The sequence below is a fragment of the Ochotona princeps genome, chromosome 19, assembly GCF_030435755.1.
Source record: "Ochotona princeps isolate mOchPri1 chromosome 19, mOchPri1.hap1, whole genome shotgun sequence".
NCBI classification, from domain to species: domain Eukaryota; kingdom Metazoa; phylum Chordata; class Mammalia; order Lagomorpha; family Ochotonidae; genus Ochotona; species Ochotona princeps.
Window position 1 is genome coordinate 8929184 of NC_080850.1, and position 18705 is coordinate 8947888.

At 46.7% G+C, this 18705-nt stretch overlaps 1 protein-coding gene across 1 annotated transcript in view; it reads right to left on the reverse strand.

Moving 5' to 3' along the window:
- RARS1 (arginyl-tRNA synthetase 1) overlaps positions 1-18705 on the reverse strand; it is a 198451-nt gene that overhangs the window by 74912 nt on the left and 104834 nt on the right. The gene's annotated exons all lie outside the window — the stretch shown is intronic.

The following is an 18705-nucleotide window of genomic DNA, read 5'->3' on the forward strand; positions in this document are numbered from 1 at the left end:
TTTATCATAAGCCATCGTTATCTCACTTCTTTGTAGTCCCCTTGAGAGGGAACAAAATAGGTGTTCAAACTTTTGGTTGAACATATGAATTGCCAACTTCCAGATTCGGAAGCCAAGGCTTAGAGAGCTTAAGGGAGCTAGATAAATAGTAGAACCATGCTCTAGGAGAGTTGTATGCAAAGCATCTTGCCAGTAAACTATCTATTACTTGTCCAGACCTACAGCAGGGACAAAAAAGGCCAAAGCATAAATTGCTACAATTCTACTTTCATCAAGAAAGTCTATGAAGAAAATATCAGCTAAACTAAAACCAGTATGCTTAGGAATGTATTTGATTTCTACTGTGTATCGCGTCTTGTTGGAAGTTAGCAACCATCTAACTACCACAATTTACAAAGCATTGCCTTAGCAGCAGGTGCAGAGCCACACAGGTGAAGCCTTCACTTGCATTATTCAAGTGACTGCAACAAAGTGTCACCTCTGCTTCCTACTGAGTTTCTGGCTGATGGGCCTGGGAGACAGCAGATTATAGCCCAAGGGCTTGCTGTTTCCTGCTACCCATGGGAGAAACTCAGATGGAGTTCCTGGTTCTTGGCTTTAGCCTGGCCAACCACTGACTGCTGTGGGCATTTAGTGAGTGAACCAGTGGATGGCAGAGCTTGCTGTTTCTGTCTCTGCTACTCTGTCTTTCAATAAAGAAGTCTTTTTGGGCCCGGCAGTGTGGCCTAGCAGCTAAAGTCCTCGCCTTGAACGCCCCGGGATCCCATATGGGCGCCCTTTCTAATCCCGGCAGCTCCACTTCCCATCCAGCTCCCTGCTTGTGGCCTGGGAAAGCAGTCGAGGACGGCCCAATGCATTGGGACCCTGCACCCACGTGGGAGACCCGGAAGAGGTTCCAGGTTCCCGGCTTCAGATCGGCGCAGCACCGGCCTGTTGCGGCTCACTTAGGGAGTGAATCATTGGACGGAAGATCTTCCTCTCTGTCTCTTTTCCTCCCTGTATATCTGACTTTGTAATAAAATGAATAAACCTTTAAAAAAAATAAATAAAGAAGTCTTTTTAAAAGAAAAAGGAGCTTTGCTGTAGTTTGATCACCACACTATTCTTCTTACTCTTCCTATAGTTGAGCTGATAGCTTCCTTACAAGCCTTCTGGCTCCTTCCTTTCCATAATCTATAGGCTTCTGTGCAGCAAGTATCCATAGGGCTTGGCATGATGACTCAGTGGCTAAACCCTTGCCCTGCAATATGTCTGGGTCCCATATGGGGCCAGTTTGTGTCCTGGCCCTTCTATTTCTTATCCAGCTCCCTGCTTGTGGCCTGAGAAAACAGTAGGGAATGACCCAAAGTCTTGGGACCCTGCACCTGCGTGGGAGACCCAGAGGGAGCTCCCAGCTCCTGGCTTTGGATTGGCTCAGCTCTGGCCATTGTGGTCACTTAGCGGGTGACCACTAGATGGAAGATCTTTCTGTCTCTCCTTCTCTCTATAAATGTGCTTTCCATAAAATAAATAAATCTTTTTTTTAATTGAAAATGAAGTATCTCTCGATGAGATTTTTAAAAATAGTAATAATCTTGCTTTTCAAAGCCAGGAAGAAAACTTCTAAGATTTAGTCAAAATTCTTATTTTCAAAGTATACTTGTGCAGACTATTCTTATCCGGCCAGCATCACAGCTGAAGGCAGTGACAGTCTTTAAATTCTGTGAGACAGAGGCTTGTCCTTATGTGATCCTGTCCCCCCCAACTCTGCACAGAGCTCCTTGAGAAAGGCCTGTTCCATTCTCCACCACCAATTGCTTCCTACCAGGTTTTTAACATCTAACCTAAAAAAAAAAGTTTCATTACATGCACACACACCATGCCAAAATCTTCAGTAGTAGCAGCCAGTAGAAAAGGTTTACACACTCACTCCTGTATTCATGTATTCAGTTAGAGCTGTCTGTGTGCAGGAAGCACATATTCAACAGTATTAACAGCAAACAAACAAACGAACAGCAAACAACAAAGAACAGAGGCCTTGAACTCCGGGAGCTGTCTGAACTGGACCAGGAAATTGGCAGCATTTAGGACATGCAGAAGTACTAGGATTCTGTGGAGGGTAAAGCAGATGCCATCATATAATCTGCTTCTATGTCCAAAAGGATGAAAAAGTGATATTTACATGAAGGTTTGGGCCAGGCATGGTGGTCCAGTGGCTAAGTTCTTACTTTGCATGAGCTGGGATCTCACATCCCAGCTGCTCCACTCCCCTCCCAGCTCCCTGCTTGGGGCCTGGGAAAGCAGTAGAGGATAGCACAAGGCTTTGGGACCCTCCACCTATGTGGAAGACCTGAAAGAGGCTCCTGGCTCCTTGCTTCAGATCGGCTCAGCTCTGGCCATTGTGGCCACTTGAGGAATGAACCAGCTGATGGAATATCTTCCTGTCTCTCCTTTCTCTGTAAATCTGATCTGACTTTCCAATAAAAATAAATAAATTTTTAAAAAATGTTTAAAAGGTTTGGAGGGGCTGATTTTGTGGCATAAGAGGGTTAGGCCACCTGGATACCAATATCCCATGTGAACACTGGTTTAAGTCCCGGATGCGCCTGCTTGTTAACATGTTCAGGAAAGTAGTGGAAGATTGCCCAAATGCTTGAGCCCCTGCATCCATGTGGGAAACCCAGATGTAGCTCTTGGCTTCTGGCTTCAGCAAGGCCCAGTCCCTGCTGATGTAGTCATTGGGAAGTAAATCAATAGACGGAAGGTAACTCTCTTTACCTATCTATCTTTCTGTAACTTTGCCTCTCAAATAAATAAAATAAATCTTTAAAACAAATAAATAAATTGTGGTTCGAAGATCAGTATGAAGTCTTTTTCTCTAATGTCCATCATCAGGCTGTCCTTTTGTTCCCAATGCCCAGCACTGAATTAAACACATCAGACAAAGCCATTTTCATCTCCACAGAGACATGGAAACAATGTTATCCCTATTTTATGGACAAGGAAGCTAAGACACAGAGAAACAAAATCACCATGCCGACAATGCATAATCAAGAATCGACATCTAAATCTGCCTGGTTATGATACTGTATTGTAACTTTTCCACTCTACCTCAACCTGGTTAAAGTCTTGGCAAACACACTGGTAATCATCCCAGGCTTAGGAAGAGGTGCCAGCTGTAATTAGAGCTTCTCCTCATTAAACACAGTGTTAAAAAGTACATGAAGGCGCCCAGCACGATAGCCTAGCAGCTAAAGTCCTTCCTTTGAACATGCCAGGATCCCATATGGGCACGGTTCTCATCCCGGAGGCCAAGTTTCCCATCCAGCTCCCTGTTTGTGGCCTGGGAGAGCAGTTGAGGATGGCCCAAAGCTTTGGGACCCACACCTATGTGGAAGACCTAGAAGAGGCTCCAGGCTCCTGGCTTCAGCTCAGCTCAGCTCCAGCCATTGCAACCACTTCGGGAGTGAATCAATGGATGGGACATCTTCGTCTCTGTCTCTCCTCCTCTCTGTGTATCTGGCTTTCCAATTTATTTTTTTTAAAGATTTATTTATTTTCATTACAAAGTCAGATATACAGAGTGGAGGAGAGACAGAGAGGAAGATCTTCCGTCTGATGATTGACTCCCCAAGTGAGCCACAACGGCCGGTGCTGTGCCAATACGAAGCCAGGAGGCAGGAACCTCTTCCGGGTCTCCCACGCGGGTGCAGAGTCCCAATGCATTGGGCCGTCCTCCACTGCTTTCCCAGGCCACAAGCAGGGAGCTGGATGGGAAGTGGAGCTGCCGGGATTAGAACCAGCACCCATATGGGATCCCGGGGCGTTCAAGGCGAGGACTTTAGCCGCTAGGCCACGCCGCCGGGCCCTGACTTTCCAATTTAAAAAATTGAAAAAAAGGAGTGACATGAAGACCACCCCCAGTCTAAATTCTTCTCAGAACCACCCTTATAAACCAGTGATTCATGCCTATCAGAAGTGCTAAACCGCTTTTGTTGTTATTAATTATTGGTTGCTAGAAGTATGTTCAAGGATGAGAGTTTGCAGGTTGCATCTGAAGGACCTGGACCCATATCTAGCTAATTATTTGTGAGCCCTTATTCTGGTCCAGATTCCTCCATAGGCTTAGGGACAAGAATTAGTCATAATCATAGCCTTCAACGAGTTCATCTGAGTGAAGGAGCTAGCTCTGTAGGTGAGCAAATGGGTTGCTATGTTGTTGTGCAATAAGTGGTAAAGGTGGAAGACTGTAGAGGGGGCTTCAAGCAGCATAGAAACTAGGCAGTTTATTATGAAGGAGGAGGTTGACAGGATGGGTTTAAAAGTCTGAATAGATATTCATGGAAAACTCAAAAGGAGAGTTTTCCAGCTATAAAAATATGGGGGCAGGCTCAGATTGCTCTAAGCAGTTTGTTTGTTTGTTTGTTTTTAAGCTTTTCATTGGAAAGTCAGATTTACAGAGAGAAAGCTCTCCCTTCCTCTGGTTCACTTCTCAAGTAGCCACAACAGCGGGAGCTGAGCTGACCCTAAGCCAGGAGCTTCTTCCTCACGTGGGTGCAGGGTGCCAAGGCTTTGAGCCATCCTTGACTGCTTTCCCAGGCCACAAGCAGGGAGCTGGGAGGGAAGTAGAGCTACCGGGATACAAACCAGTGCTCATATGTGATCCTGGCACATGCAAGGCAAGGATTTAGCCACTAGATTATCACACTGCGCCCTCTTAGCAGTTCTTATAAGAGCTTATAAAGAAGGATGAATAGAGACAAGAGGTATAGCTAAAGAGGCTCAGAGGCCAGTTGTGATTGGCCCTAAATCCCAGGGTAAGATGCTGGTGTTCTATATTGAAGTTAGGGTAGCAGGTATGGACATGATCCTAAACCCTGGAAATAATACAATCCTCTTTGGTTTTAGCCTTAGTAAGGAGACTGGGTCAGGCAAAGTTAGATAAGAGGTAAGAAGGAGTACAAATGAGACTCGTGAAGACTGGTGCTCAGAAGAGACTAACGGCAGTAACAAGAGGACTTAGTGATCAGGTGAATGTAAGAGTCAGGTTGTATCCAAGGCAACTCCAAGAGTCGTATCTTGGGCAAATGAGTGGTGGCTTACAAAAAGGAGACTAAAGCAAGCAGGAAAAGGACAGTGTGAAACTTGCTGAAGTTGAAACACAAGAAGTTGGCAGGCAGAGGAGTGCTGCAGAAAAGAGGTTCTTTCTTATTCTTGTAAGGTCATTCCTGGGAGAATTTAATCCTGAGCAGGGCAGAGGTATGTAACACCAAATCGAGGGCCTCCAGAACGTAAATCATCAACTGCTGAAACGAGCTGCCTCCAGTGACAAAACATGGATTGCTTCCCCTGGAGGGTCGACAAGGCCAAATGGGTGCCCTGACTTCCGGCTAACTCGTTCCCCTTACTTCCCTACTTAGCAAATGACGCCAGCATCTGTCTAAGGCTCAAGCCCAAACCCTAAGATTTGCTTTTCTCATGCTTTGCTTTTCCTTGTCCCCATCCACCATATCTGATACATTCGCTCTCTTTTTCTCCCCCACAGCAGTAAGCATAATACAAAAGTTTGATGGGGAGATATATGGGGTTCAGACCTGAAACACCAAGCAGGCAAATGATAAAGAACTGAGAGCCCAGTGTGTACTCAAATTGGAGTTTCTAATGGATGTTGGGCACAAACCCACCCTCTTCTTTCCCTACATGCTTTCTGGAATATTGCTGGGTGGAGGAACTTCTGGATGAGGAATCCCTACCAGAACTTTGTAACAGCTCCATTGGTAAAGGGCAGATGAGGTTCTCCTAAGGCACCCCCAAAGAGAAGTCTGGATCCACCCAACCAAGTTATTGAAAAAAGGCAAGACTTCTGCTATGTAAATGCTGGTTTGCTTCCAAGGTCTGTTACCTTCTTCTATGGATGCAGAAATTCCTGGGGTCAGCATGTTGGCTCAACTGGCTAATCCTTCACCTCCACGCTTCAGCATCATTTATGGGCACCAGTTAGTGTCTCAGCTATTCCAGTTCCTATCCAGCTCCCTTCTTGAAGTGACCTGGGAAAGTAGTAGAGAATGGATCAGAGCCTTGTGACCCTGCACCCATGTGGGAAACCTAAAAGAGGCTCCTGGCTCCTGGCTTGGGATTGACTCAGCTCTGGCCATTGCAGCCATTTTGGGGAGTGAACCAGTGGATGGAAGATCTTTCTCTGTGTCTCTCCTTCTCTCTATAAATCTGCCTTTCCATTGAAAATAAATAAAATATATTTTTTAAAATTCGCACTTTTCTTCTGTCGCTGTTACACACATTGCCTCACGTCTACCTAGCTACCTCAACATTCCCCTTCTAAAAGTAACGCATAATCTGCCTTTTCTTCAAGCTGACATATGGGCTTAGAGCTGCTTGTTGGAATTCTTCTCCTGCTATCTGTCCTATGGTGTTTAGAGCTGGCTTGGAAATGACCACCTTGTGCAGTCCAGAGAGCAGATGGTATCATCCAGAGGGACAGGCTAGAAGTCATGTGTCACAACTATCTGAAGCTGAATGGCTTATACTCACTGCTTTTCAGGGTCCCTGTCATTGTCAAATATATCATCAGGAACTGGCTGCTCAGAGGTTCTTGTCTTCAAGCTTGAATGTGCAATGGTCTAAGGTAGCTAGTTCAGGGTCACACACTTGGAAGTCACGCCTCCCCCACCTACCTGTTCCTTGTGGCCCACCTGTGAATCAGGTGACACTCACCTATTATCGCCTGGAACCTGAGAGGGGGTAGTATTGCATTGTTGCATAACCACTCGCCTCTCAAGTTCCCATAAAGGCCCGTGATAGGGAGGGGCTCACTCTCTTGATCACATGCTTCCATTGCTCTGGCAGCTCCGACCCTTGGCCTCCCCAGTACCTGCTTGCTCACCGTCTCCCCACAAAAGGATCCAAGGACAGGTAGCCCCTGAACATGGCCCCTGTATGTCTGTATTCCTCACTGTTTAGGTAAGTCAGTGAAATCCTAAGATGTTTTGTATACCTAATTTGTGTACTTTCAAGAGTTCCGGAAGAGGTGAGACCTAGCAGTAATGGAATATGGACAGAGAAGCCAGGGGAAGGTGAATCTTGGCAGCCTTGTGTGTCCAGATTATTTGCTGCGTGTCTTTTAGGATAGTTTATGTTGCTGGGGAAGCTGGAACATAGGTCTTCAGTTTAACAGACGGACTTCACAGTAATGACCATTCATTCTTTTCAGGGTTTCAATTCAGACCGGATTATCACAGTGACTTTACATTTGCTAATTTCTAATGAAGCCTGCCATTGTCAAGCTTAGTTAATATAAAGACTCCTGAAAACATGCTAGTCTTGTCTGGCGTGATCTCTCTTGAACATCCCAACAAAAAAAAAAAAAAAATTCAGATGTGAGACACAGAGCAGGAGTAAGCAAAACTAGTCAAAGTGTAATGGGGAGAAATAATGAAGAGAGTACACCTGACAGACCAGGTAGGCATCTCAGGAAAGAACTGAGTGCCATCCACTCTGATTTGAGCAGTTCTCTTCACTCTTGATTTGCTTCTCCTGCTTTCTCATCTTCTTCATAAGCAATCTTCTACATCTGACTACTTGTTTACTGTGTCCTATAGAACGTGAGCTCCAAGAAGGCAGGAGCTTTGTTCTGTTTGTCACTAGACTAGCACCAGCCATGTTGTTGGAGCTCAATAAGCCTTTGTTTAACACAGTACTTCATACAAGCACTTCTCCTTATGTTTGATACTACCACAGATTCAAGCCACTGTATGGCTCCTAGAGTGTCCCCAGAGCGCCCCCCCCCCAAACTTGGTGGCTGATTGCAAGTGAGCCAGGAGGGAGGAGGGGAAGCCTGAATGCCAAATCTTTCCATTTCCAAAGCATGGCTCCTGCTCAACTCATTCATATTCAACAAAGCAGACAGCATCATCCTCTAAAGTCATAAAACTCAACTCTTCCAGTGGCCCCCAAGGTCCAACATGGTCACCTCCCCAAATTCATCCCCTGTCATTTTGTTACAAGAAAACTGGTGCAATGATTCTGAGTTTCTGTCCTGGGTGTGGACCAGACACAATGGATAGAGCAGAAGTGAAGTTTCACTTACATGGAAAAACAGAGAAGCTCTGAAAAATACCGTCAGAGGAGCTAGTAGAAAATGAGCCTGTTAGGGAAGAGTTAAAGGACTGAGAAGAGACAGGGTACGATTTCATAGCTGGGACAAAACTTATTACAGAGAAATAAAACCACAGATGTGGCCAACTTCTGGTGTGCATACAGAACAAGCATGTGGTGGTGGCCAGAATCTAGAGTTTACACAGCATAAGCCGGGTAAGAGCCACGAGGGCAGTGTGGCAGAGCTGAGCTAGCTTTTCTTAGGCTTTTCAAACTCGGTGGGCTTTCCTCTCTGGGGGTCAGGTGGTTGGAAAGGAATGCAGAGGGTGGGTTGGGGAATAATGCAGGACCTGAAGTAGACTGGTTTGGGGAATGTAGGGGCAAGAGTCTGGGGACCAGATCCATCTTCAGGCGGAGAGCAACAGTCATTGAGGAGCTGAGAATGACTGCAGGTCATGTGCCTGTTCCATCAGAGACCACACCACAGGGGCTCACGATCTAGGGGTCTTTATATGTCATTATCATGTTATAGATCAGTTACTACGGAGGTCCAGGGCAGTCCTAATGGAGCCCTTTCTTGCTGTTTTTATTGCAACCTAGATCCTGTCATCAAAACCCAGATCCCATCATTGAAACCTAGATCTTGTCATCCTTGCCATTTTTTTAAAAGCTTTATTTATTGCAATGTCAGATATACAGAGAGTAGGAGAGAGAGAGGAAGATCTTCCATCCAATGACTCACTCCCCACATGACTGCAATGGCCGGTGCTGCACTGATCTGAAGCCAGGAGCCAGGAACTTCCTCCAGGTCTCCCACGTGGGTGCAGGGTCCCAAGGCTTTGGGCCGTCCTCGACTGCTTTCCCAGGCCACAAACAGGGAGCTGGAAGGGAAGCGGGGCTGCTGGGACTATAACTGGTGCCCATATGGGATCCTGGCTCGTTTAAGACGAGGACTTTAGCTGCTGGACCACGGCGCCAGGGCCATTGGTAAGTATTTGTTACGAGGGCTTCCATCTGCTTTTATTTAGTGTGTACATCTTACGTGCTATCAAGGAGCTATGGGGAGTTGTTTTAGTTGGTTTTAGTTGGTTCCATTGATTTTATCCCTCGTCTTACATTCCCTCACATGCTGCTTCCTCTGTTTCTCCACTCAAGCCTAGCTCCACCCGAGTCAGATACACTCTTCCCCAGTAATCCATATGGGTCTCAGCTCCGATGCCACCTACTCAGAGAAACATTCTCGGGTTGTCTAATGTAACCAACCTCCTCTCTCACAGTCCCAGGTACTCTCTAGCTCATCATCCTATTGTCTTCACATCTTTTCACATAATCTAGGCTTAGTCACTGATTTGTTAACTTGATTGTTGTTTTTCACTTATCCCCCACTCCAGCATATATTCCACTGTCAGACAGTAACATAGTTAAAACTTTGTTGGGCCTGGCACTGTAGCCTAGCAGCTAAAGTCCTCTCCTTGAACGTGCAGGGATCCCACATGGATGCTAGTTCTAATCCCAATGGTTCCGCTCCCCATCCAGCTCCCAGCTTATGGCCTGGGAAAGCAGTCAAGGATGGCCCAAAGCCTTGCAACCCAGCACCCATGTCGGACACCTGGAAGAAGCTCCCAGCTACCTTCCGGATCAGCGCAGCTCCAGCCATTGCAGCCACTTGGGGAGTGAAGCGACAGAGAGAAGATCCTGCTCTTGATCTCTCCTCCTCTCTGTATATCCGCTTTTCCAGTAAAAATAAAATAAATCTTTTAAAAAAACGTAACCTTTGTTGAATCAACTGTGCTTCTCACCTATCTTCTAAAAAATTATTTTTAAAATTATGTACTTATTTGTTTGCTCATTTATGGTAAAGGCAGGGTGTCAGAGAGGGGGTGAGACAAGGGAGTAAGGTTGTACATCTAGTGGTTCACTCCCCAATGGTTGCAACATCTAGGGCTGAACAGGGGCCCAAGTACCTAGGCATCCTGATACTTTCCCAGGCATATTAGTAGTAGTAAGCCAGCGAAGTGAAGCAGTGAAGTGAAGCAACTGAGACTTGAACACATTTGATACAGAATGCTGGAACGGCAGGCAGTCGCTTGCCCAACTGCACCACAATTCAGCCCCTAACATGAAGACATTCTTGATGACAATGGAAATAACAAGGAAGACAACTGATGATGCTGAATTCACGATGCTTCTTCCACAGTGAAATGCTGAGCCTGTGTTGAGCTTGTGAATCCAAGGACTACCTGGTGTATGTTCTGGACCACCTAATTAGAGACAACACCCATTGTTATAGGCTTGGTACACGCACTGAATGGTGTGTGTGCTTAACTGTGCATTCGCACACCAGGAGGTCTCACAGTCATCATTAGGTGCATCTGCCACTTATCCCTATGGATTCACACTGAGTAAAAGCAAAATGAGAATGTATCATGTCTCTATCACTTTGCAAGATGAGCTTGATTTATTGTGTTTCGTAGACAATAAATACTGAGACGACAGTCCCCTGGCCCCTTTAGGTGCTCTTCCCAGCTGCTGTGGCCACTCTACCGGGAATGGTTTTCAGGACATGATAGCAAAAGGAGAAAACACAATTAATCAGACTGTGGGAGAAGACACTGAGGCTAAGAACCAATGGAGGCTGCAGAAGAAAGACTGGCCAGAAATGGCAGTGCGGTTGCAATCGCACAGGTGAAAAATTAAATAAAAACATGCTGAAGACATGTTCCTGAATTGTTCCTGCATTGTTCCTGAAAAGCAAACAGGTTCCTCAGAACCTCAAAGAATAGAAATGAAAGAACAGTCAGTCATTTCATTGTGCAGTAAATTCAGAGAAGAGAAAGAACCTGAACTAAGACTAGGTTTCTTACTTGAAATTCAATGTTTTTCAGGCATGAAATATAGCCCAAAGGCAAGTTAATATTTGAATAAATGGGGAATTGATCATCAATGCCAATAACATAACAGATGTTACTTAGCTGAAAACTTAACTTTTAAACTAAGTCATTTATGTAGACACTTACCTCTGCAGCCCCAGAAACTAGCAAGTTCTTGTGTCCAAATTTTACCCAGTTTCCTGTACCTTTTCATTTCTAGCTTCTTTCTGATGCATCAAGCATGGCCAGCCTATCATACATTATGTATCATGTTCCCTTTGATTTCCATACTGACATAATCAGAGAAAGACAGAAAACAACCAAAAGACACACAGTGGTAAAGAACCACGTGTGTATACAAGGCTTAAAGAACTAGAGAATGAACCATATCAGAGAGTTGCTATTCTTTGAAGCCACACAAGATCAGAAATTGTGGCTTTCATTTAGAGAAACTGTGGAAAATAGGGAAAAAAAAGAATATCGGGAGCTCTGTGTGCTGTAGGGTTCAAAGAAAAATATACAAAAGGGAAAGTTAAGTTTGCCAGTCAGATTTCTGAATTGTGAAGTCACACACCTGGGAGCTCAGAAGGAGGATGAGCTGGAATTGGGGGTGGGTCGGACCAGACTACAGCACCCACTGGCAAATGCTGAGGCTAGGTGGGCCGTGCCAGACTGGGTCACAGCACCCAACCAACACACGTGAGCACTGCGGGGAGGTAGCAAAGCTGTTAGGGGGACTTCATGGGGCTCCCCTGTTGGACCACCACTCCCACTGGAGAGTGTAAGTTGGGATGGGGCAGACCAGATCAGGCAGGGCTACAATACCTGTTGGCCTCTGTGAGCTGGGTCAGGGAAAAGCTATACTAGGCTGACTGTTCTGACTGGTACAAGCAGAAGTCAGAGTGAGTGTGGGTTGGTTTGGCATTGCCACAGCATCAGCTGGCAGAAGCTGGCACTGGGGACTAAATCTGTCAAGTTAAACTGCAGAACCACCTGGAGAGGGCATGATCAGACAGCGGGAGTGGCCCAGTAGGGAAATAGTGGGCACCTCCCTCTGGTGGGGCTGCCACTCCCACTGGAGAGAATGAGAACCAGGACTGGGGCAGACATGGCTAGACAGAGTGGCATCCTCCAGCACATGTGTGGGCTGGATAGTGGGACTGGTTGGGTTGAACTAGGCCTCAGTGCCCATTCACATGTATGAGAGCTGAATGGGATGTGAGACAGACTGGACCAGTCTGCTGTATATACTGGCAGGCACAGGCACGGGAACCAGGGCAGGACTGGAGGGGTTATTGTGGGTCGCTCTAACTAGGCCTCAGCTCCCACTGGTTTGCATGAGGGCTGAGTGTGTGGTAGGCAGGATCAGGCTGGGCTGCAACACCCTTTGGTTTGTGTGGAAGACAGGGCTGGAAACAGAACTGACCCAGCAATTGCAACCACCAGCACATGCATAAGCTATTTGGGGTGACGGTCTGTGCTGGACCCTGTACTGGCATGCACACACAAGACTCGGGTCTGGGATTACCTCAGACCAAGTTTCTTTGACAATCCTTCCAACTGCACTGCGGGACTCAGAATTCTAATCATGAAGAGAAGTGCAGGTTCCATGGTCTGACCATAGAGTGCATGTGTCAGAGCTAGGCCTCCTCAGTGGCTCAGACAGAGCAGTAGACAGTATAGCCAGGCACACATGGAGAATATGGCAGTCCATTGGAAATTGCAGAGGTCACTGGGTACCACAACAGAGGATGGAGGACAGAACAAATCAATCAGCTACCCTGGCCAAGTGTTGGCAGTCAAAATCTGGGTAAATGGAAACACTAAGGTGGACTGTGTCAGCAAGTGGATTCTGGAGAGATTTCATAGTGCTTGGAATGGCGAGTTGGGCAACAATTCAGGACTATTGAACTATCAAAGCCAGTTGAGCAGTGCCCTCGGAGCATGCCCCACATGTCAGGAATCCTGGGATGGTTGGGAGGCTAGTATGGGGCTTCTCCCTTTATCTCCCCTCTTACCCTAGACACAGGAAAAACAAAAAGAGAGAAAATTTGGAAAATGGTCTTAACCACTTTCCTGTAGCCCTTGACCCTTTGTGCCCTAACCAACTATGTAAAGATTATCAAAATAAAATAATTTGAAAAAAAAAAGAATAGCTCTGAGCTCCTGGCTTTAGATGGGTGCAGCAGCCAATGTGGCCGCATGGGGAGTGAATCAATGGGCAGAAGATCTTCCTTTCTGTCTCTCCTCTCTGTGTATGTGACTTTCCAATAAAAATGAAGAAATAAATATTAAAAAAGAAAAGAAATGAAGCACAGGCAGGATTCGAATCAGGCATTCCAATGTAGGATGTCAACATCCCAAAGTATGCCTTAACTGCTACAGTTTAGATTTTTTTTTAAATTAAAGATGTGTTTATTTTTATCTGAAAGGCCGAATTTGCAAATTTTACATTTTAAATTTTCTCCCCCAAATAACTGCAACAGCTGTAGCTGAGCCAATCTGAAGCCAAGAGCCAGGAACTTCTTCCTGGACCCCCTGTGGGCACAGAGGCCAAGGCCTTGGGTTCTCTTGCACTTCCATCCTAAGCCACAAGGAGAGAGCTGGACCAGACGTGCAGCAGGTGCCTGTATGGGATGCCGGTGTTGGCAGACACAGCATTAACCTGATACAGCACCATGCTGGCCCTTACACTTAAGATTTTTTTTTAAGATTTATTTTTTTTTATTGGAAAGGCAGATATACAGAGAGGAGGAGAGACAGAGAGGAAGATCTTCCGTCCGATGATTCACTCCCCAAGTGACCACAATGGCCAGTGCTGCGCCAATCCGAAGCCGGGAACCAGGAACCTCTTCCAGGTCTCCCATACGGGTGCAGGGTCCCAGTATTCTGGGCCGTCCTCGACTGCTTTCCCAGGCCACAAGCAGGGAGCCGGATGGGAAGTGGGGCGGCCGGGATTAGAACTGGTGGCTATATGGGATCCCAGCATGTTCAAGGCGAGGACTTTAACCGCTAGGCCAAGGCACCGGGCCGAAGATTTATTTTATTTTTTTCTTGCAAAGTCAAATATACAGAGAGGAGAGACAGAGAGGAAGATCTTCTGTCCGATGATTCACTTCCCAAGTGAGCACAACAGCTGAGCTGCGCTCATGCGGAACCAGGAGCCTGTAGTTTCTTCTGGGTCTCCCACAGAGGCGCAGGTACCCAAGGCTTTGGGTACTCTGCTTTCCCAGGCCACAAGCAGGGAGCTGGATGGGAAGTGGGGTGGCCGGGATTAGAACTGGTGCCCATATGGGATCCCAGTGCTTTTAATGTGAGGACTTTAGCCACCAGGCCACTACACTGGGCCCTATAGTTCAGATTTTTAAAGTACCCCAACTGTAGGTAACTGCCTAAGTTGCCTTGTACATAGTTAAGTGTTACACTTCTGGGAGAAAAGCAGCCAGTAGCTGGCAGGCATTCTGGGCCCTGTTATTGCCAAATTTATGTTAACTATACCAGTGTGCCAGCATAGATGCTTATTCTCTCTCTTAAAGCTGTGCCAGGGCATGCAGCCTTGGCCCTCCCAGTGGAGGTGTTGAGGTGCACAGCAGATTGCCTGGGGAAGTACTAGAGTAGGAGAGCTGAGGGTAGGTTTGACAGGGGAAATGGCTTCTGACAGCTTCCACTAGTCGTTGCACTCAAAGGTAAGTGAGGGAGCTAAGAGAGTGGTTTAGAGTCATGAAACCAGAGGGTCAGACCAAGGCACCTACCCATGGGGGAGACTTGGTCTGGACTAAACAGCATTGCCTGTCAGCTGGCGCACACAAAAGTTAGGGCTGAGTGCATGCCTGGCTGTGCTGGGTCACAGTACCCACCTCTAGTGTCAGAGCAGTGGTGGGCCACAATAGGTTGTGCCGCAGCACTAATCAGAATGTCAGAAAGCCGAACCTGGGGGCTGATTCTATAGGGGACTTGTGGGCTCCCCACTGTGGTACTGCAACACTGGCCAGTTTGTGCCGACAGCTGGAGGTGGTAAAGGGCTGAGCCAATCTGAACCACAGAACTCAAGTGACTGGAACCCATCTGACATTTGCAGGAGCTGGGCTGGGCAGAGGCCAGGTAGGGCCAGGCTATTGCACCCATGAGCACATGCAAAGACTGGGAGGGAAGCAGAGCATGCCAAGCAGGCAGTTGCACCCACCAGCACGTGTAAGATCAGGGATAGGGACAGGCCTGATAGGGGAACCTGGGAAACTCTCCTACTGGGCCGCAGCTCCTGAAGGGGAACAAAGCCACAGCTGAGGCATGCCAGGCCAAGCCAGGCAGGGCTGCAGCACTCTTCAGCATTTGTGAGAGCCACATCTGGGGTAGGACAGGCTGGACCACACAGTGCCCAGTGCGTGAAAGGAAGGACAAGGTATGGACCATGCCCACCTGGACTAGGTTTCAATACTCACCAGCAAGTTGTGGGTGGGCCATAACAGGCTGGGTCAAAGTGCCCACTAGCATGTGCAAGACCCAGGGCTGGGACTGGGAGTAGCTTGGCCAGAGGATGGAAAGCAGAACAGGCTGGACAATTCTCCTGGCCAAGCTCGCAGCATGTTCCTGGGTCTGTGGATGCACTAAGGTGGGCTTTGTCAACCAATAAGCCTTACAAAGATTTTCTCAACCCTGGTGCACAAAGCTGACCATGTCTCAGAACTGTCAAAAGCTGGCTCTTAGGTGCTCTATAAATGGTTGTTTTCCTTACTGTGTTTCTTCCTATTCCTTGGTTTCTCATCTACGTCTTCTTCCATTTTGTGTTGTGATAAAACGTCTGAGCCTCACGAAATTATACAGACTAGCTCACCATTCCAGATGCCAGAAGTTCAAGATCAGTCAGCTGCCATCTGCTGAAGATATCATGTTGACGACATCTCACACACGAAAGCCCTTGAAAAACTGCTGAGTGGGCCAGCATGCAAGAGATCAAAACACCAGGGGATGACCTTGCCTTGAAGTAACTAATTCAGTTCTTAGAGACCCAGCTCCCTCCCACAAGACCTCAGGCAGCTTCAGGAAAAGACAGTACTGCATTAACAAAGGGAGTGCCCCAAGATCTAAACAACCCAAAGGCCCCACCTCCTGATACACTAAGATCAGATCTAAATGGATAACAGATCTAAACCTACATCCAGAAACCTTCAAACTTTTGGAAGAAAATGTTGGAAACACACTGGAACACTTAGGGGTAGGCCCTCACTTCCTAAAAAAGACTCCAGATGCAGTAGAAATCAAGACCAAAATAAACAATTGGGACCTCATCAAACTAAGAAGCTTCTGTACAGCTAGAGAAACAATCAACAAAGTAAAAAGGCAACCCACAGAATGGGAGAAGATCTTCCCACACGACATAGGTGATAGAGGGCTGATCTCCAGAATATACAAAGAGCTACAAAACAACCAAAATGTCAAAACAAACAAGCCACTCAAGAAATGGGCATGGGAAATGGGCAAACACTTCACAAAGGAACAAACCCAAATGGCAAATAAGCATATGAAAAAATGCTCAAGTTCCCTGGCAATAAGGGAAATCCAAATTAAAACATCAATGAGGTACCACCTAACGCCAGTAAGATTGGCCCACATGAATAAAAGCACCAACAACACTTGTTGGCGAGGTTGCGGGGGGGGGGGGGGGGGGAAGGGAACCCTACTCCACTGCTGGTGGGGCTGCAGGCTGGTACAGCCTCTATGGAAATCAGTATGGAGAATATTCAAACAACTCAAATTCAACATACTGTATGATCCAGCAATAGCACTCCTAGGAATATATCCAGAACACTTGTTCTATGAGAAACCAACATGCACTCCTATGTTCATAGCAGCACAATCAGTAATTGCAAAAACATGGAAACAACCAAAATGCCCATCAACAGAGGATTGGATAAAAAAGCTATGGTTCATCTACTCCATGGAATACTACTCAGCTATTAAAAAGAACAAAATGCAGTTCTTTGTGGCCAAATGGGCCAAACTGGAAACCATAATGCTAAGGGAAATGAGCCAATCCCAAAAGGTTAAATACCACATGTTTGCCTTAATTTAAGATGATATGATGTTATGTATAACATGTTATGTTTTGAATGTTATATGTTGTGTATAAACTAAAATTGAAGTATAGGTGAGGTGGTCACAGAAGGTGGCTGGGAACTCGCATTTACTTTTAACATCTCGGTTACTCATTACTATGTCAATTAATTCCATAATGATGTAAATTTTTGCTGATGGTATGTTGGAGCTTTCAATTGACTGGGATGATACTCTGCTGGCTCTGTCTTCAGACCAGAGAGGGTATACCTAAGAAGCCGTTGAACTTGACGGGACAATAAGATACTGGACTCTATGTTTGGTATACGCTTGCAATGGGGAAATCTCAACTGAACTTGAGCTGTGGTTATGCAACAAGGTGGAGGAATCCACCATGGTGGGAGGGTTTGGGGAGGGGTGGGGAGAACCCAAGTATCTATGTAACTGTGTCACATAATACAATGTAATTACTGAAGTTAAATAATAAATAATTAAAAAAAAAGATGGAAAAAAAAAAAGAAAAAATTCTTCAACTAAAAAAAAAAAAAAAGAAAAGCTAAGTGTCAATATGAGAGGGGGAAGGAACCCCAAGTTAAAGACAGCAATCTATCGGTCTGTTGGGTCAGCACGACAGCCTAATGGCTAACTCCCCACCTTGCACGTGGGACCCAGGGATTCCATATGCACCCCGGATCTGTATCCTGGCTGCTCCACTTCCCTTCCAACTCCCTGCCTGTGGCTGTGGAAAGCATTAAAGGATGGCCCAAAGCCTTGGGATCCTGCACCTGCCTGGGAGACCCAGAACAGGCTCTTGGCTTTGGATTGGCGCAGCTCCAGCCATTGCGGCCACTTGGGGAGTGAACCCAGAAGCTACTGGCTCCTGACTCCCGATCAGCTCAACTCTGCCCTTTGTGGCTACCTGGGGAAGGAACCAGAGAATGGAAGCTCTGTCTCGCCTCTGTCAGATCTGCCTTTGCAAGAATAAAATAAAATAAATCTTAAAAAGAAAAAAAAAAGCAATCTGTAACGGACCCAGAAAGCTCTTTGGCAAAGGACTTCTTCACCAGGACACTTAGTTCCCCCGTTGCCAAACTCCTGGCAGTGTGACTAGCAGACTTAGAGGCAGGCAGGGTCCCAAATTCCCAGTCTAGCTGGAGAACTCACACTCTACAATGCAGAAAGAGCAAGGAGTGGCCTGGCTCTGAGGTGAGGAAGAAAGAAACCTCATTTTCTGCTCTGGCCTCAGTTTCTCCTTTGGAACACGGCAGCTAGCCCCAAGAGTCCCTGAGAAGTGGCCGAAAAGCTACGCTCTCTCCACTGGGGAAATCTCCCTTCTTACATGTAGCTCCATCTTCAAAATGACCTATCATAAGGCACATAACCACGTGGTTCATAAGGCTGCTGAACTGAAACAAGCATTTCTGAAAGCGTGTGCGGCACAGCGCCTCAGACATGGTGAAGATTGAACACTAAACGCTGGCATTGTTGTCTCCACCACCCTCACGCCAAGGCCACCCTATGAAGTACGGGGATTCTTTTGCCAAGGGCCTCTCTCCACGGACGGACTCAAGGGCCTATCGGGAGCAGGTCTGCAGGCCGCAACTTAGAGCTCGCCAAGCCACGACGACCGGCTTCTCTGCCTCAACGGGAGGCCTGCCAGTAGCAAAACACCCATGACAGTCCCAGCAAAGAC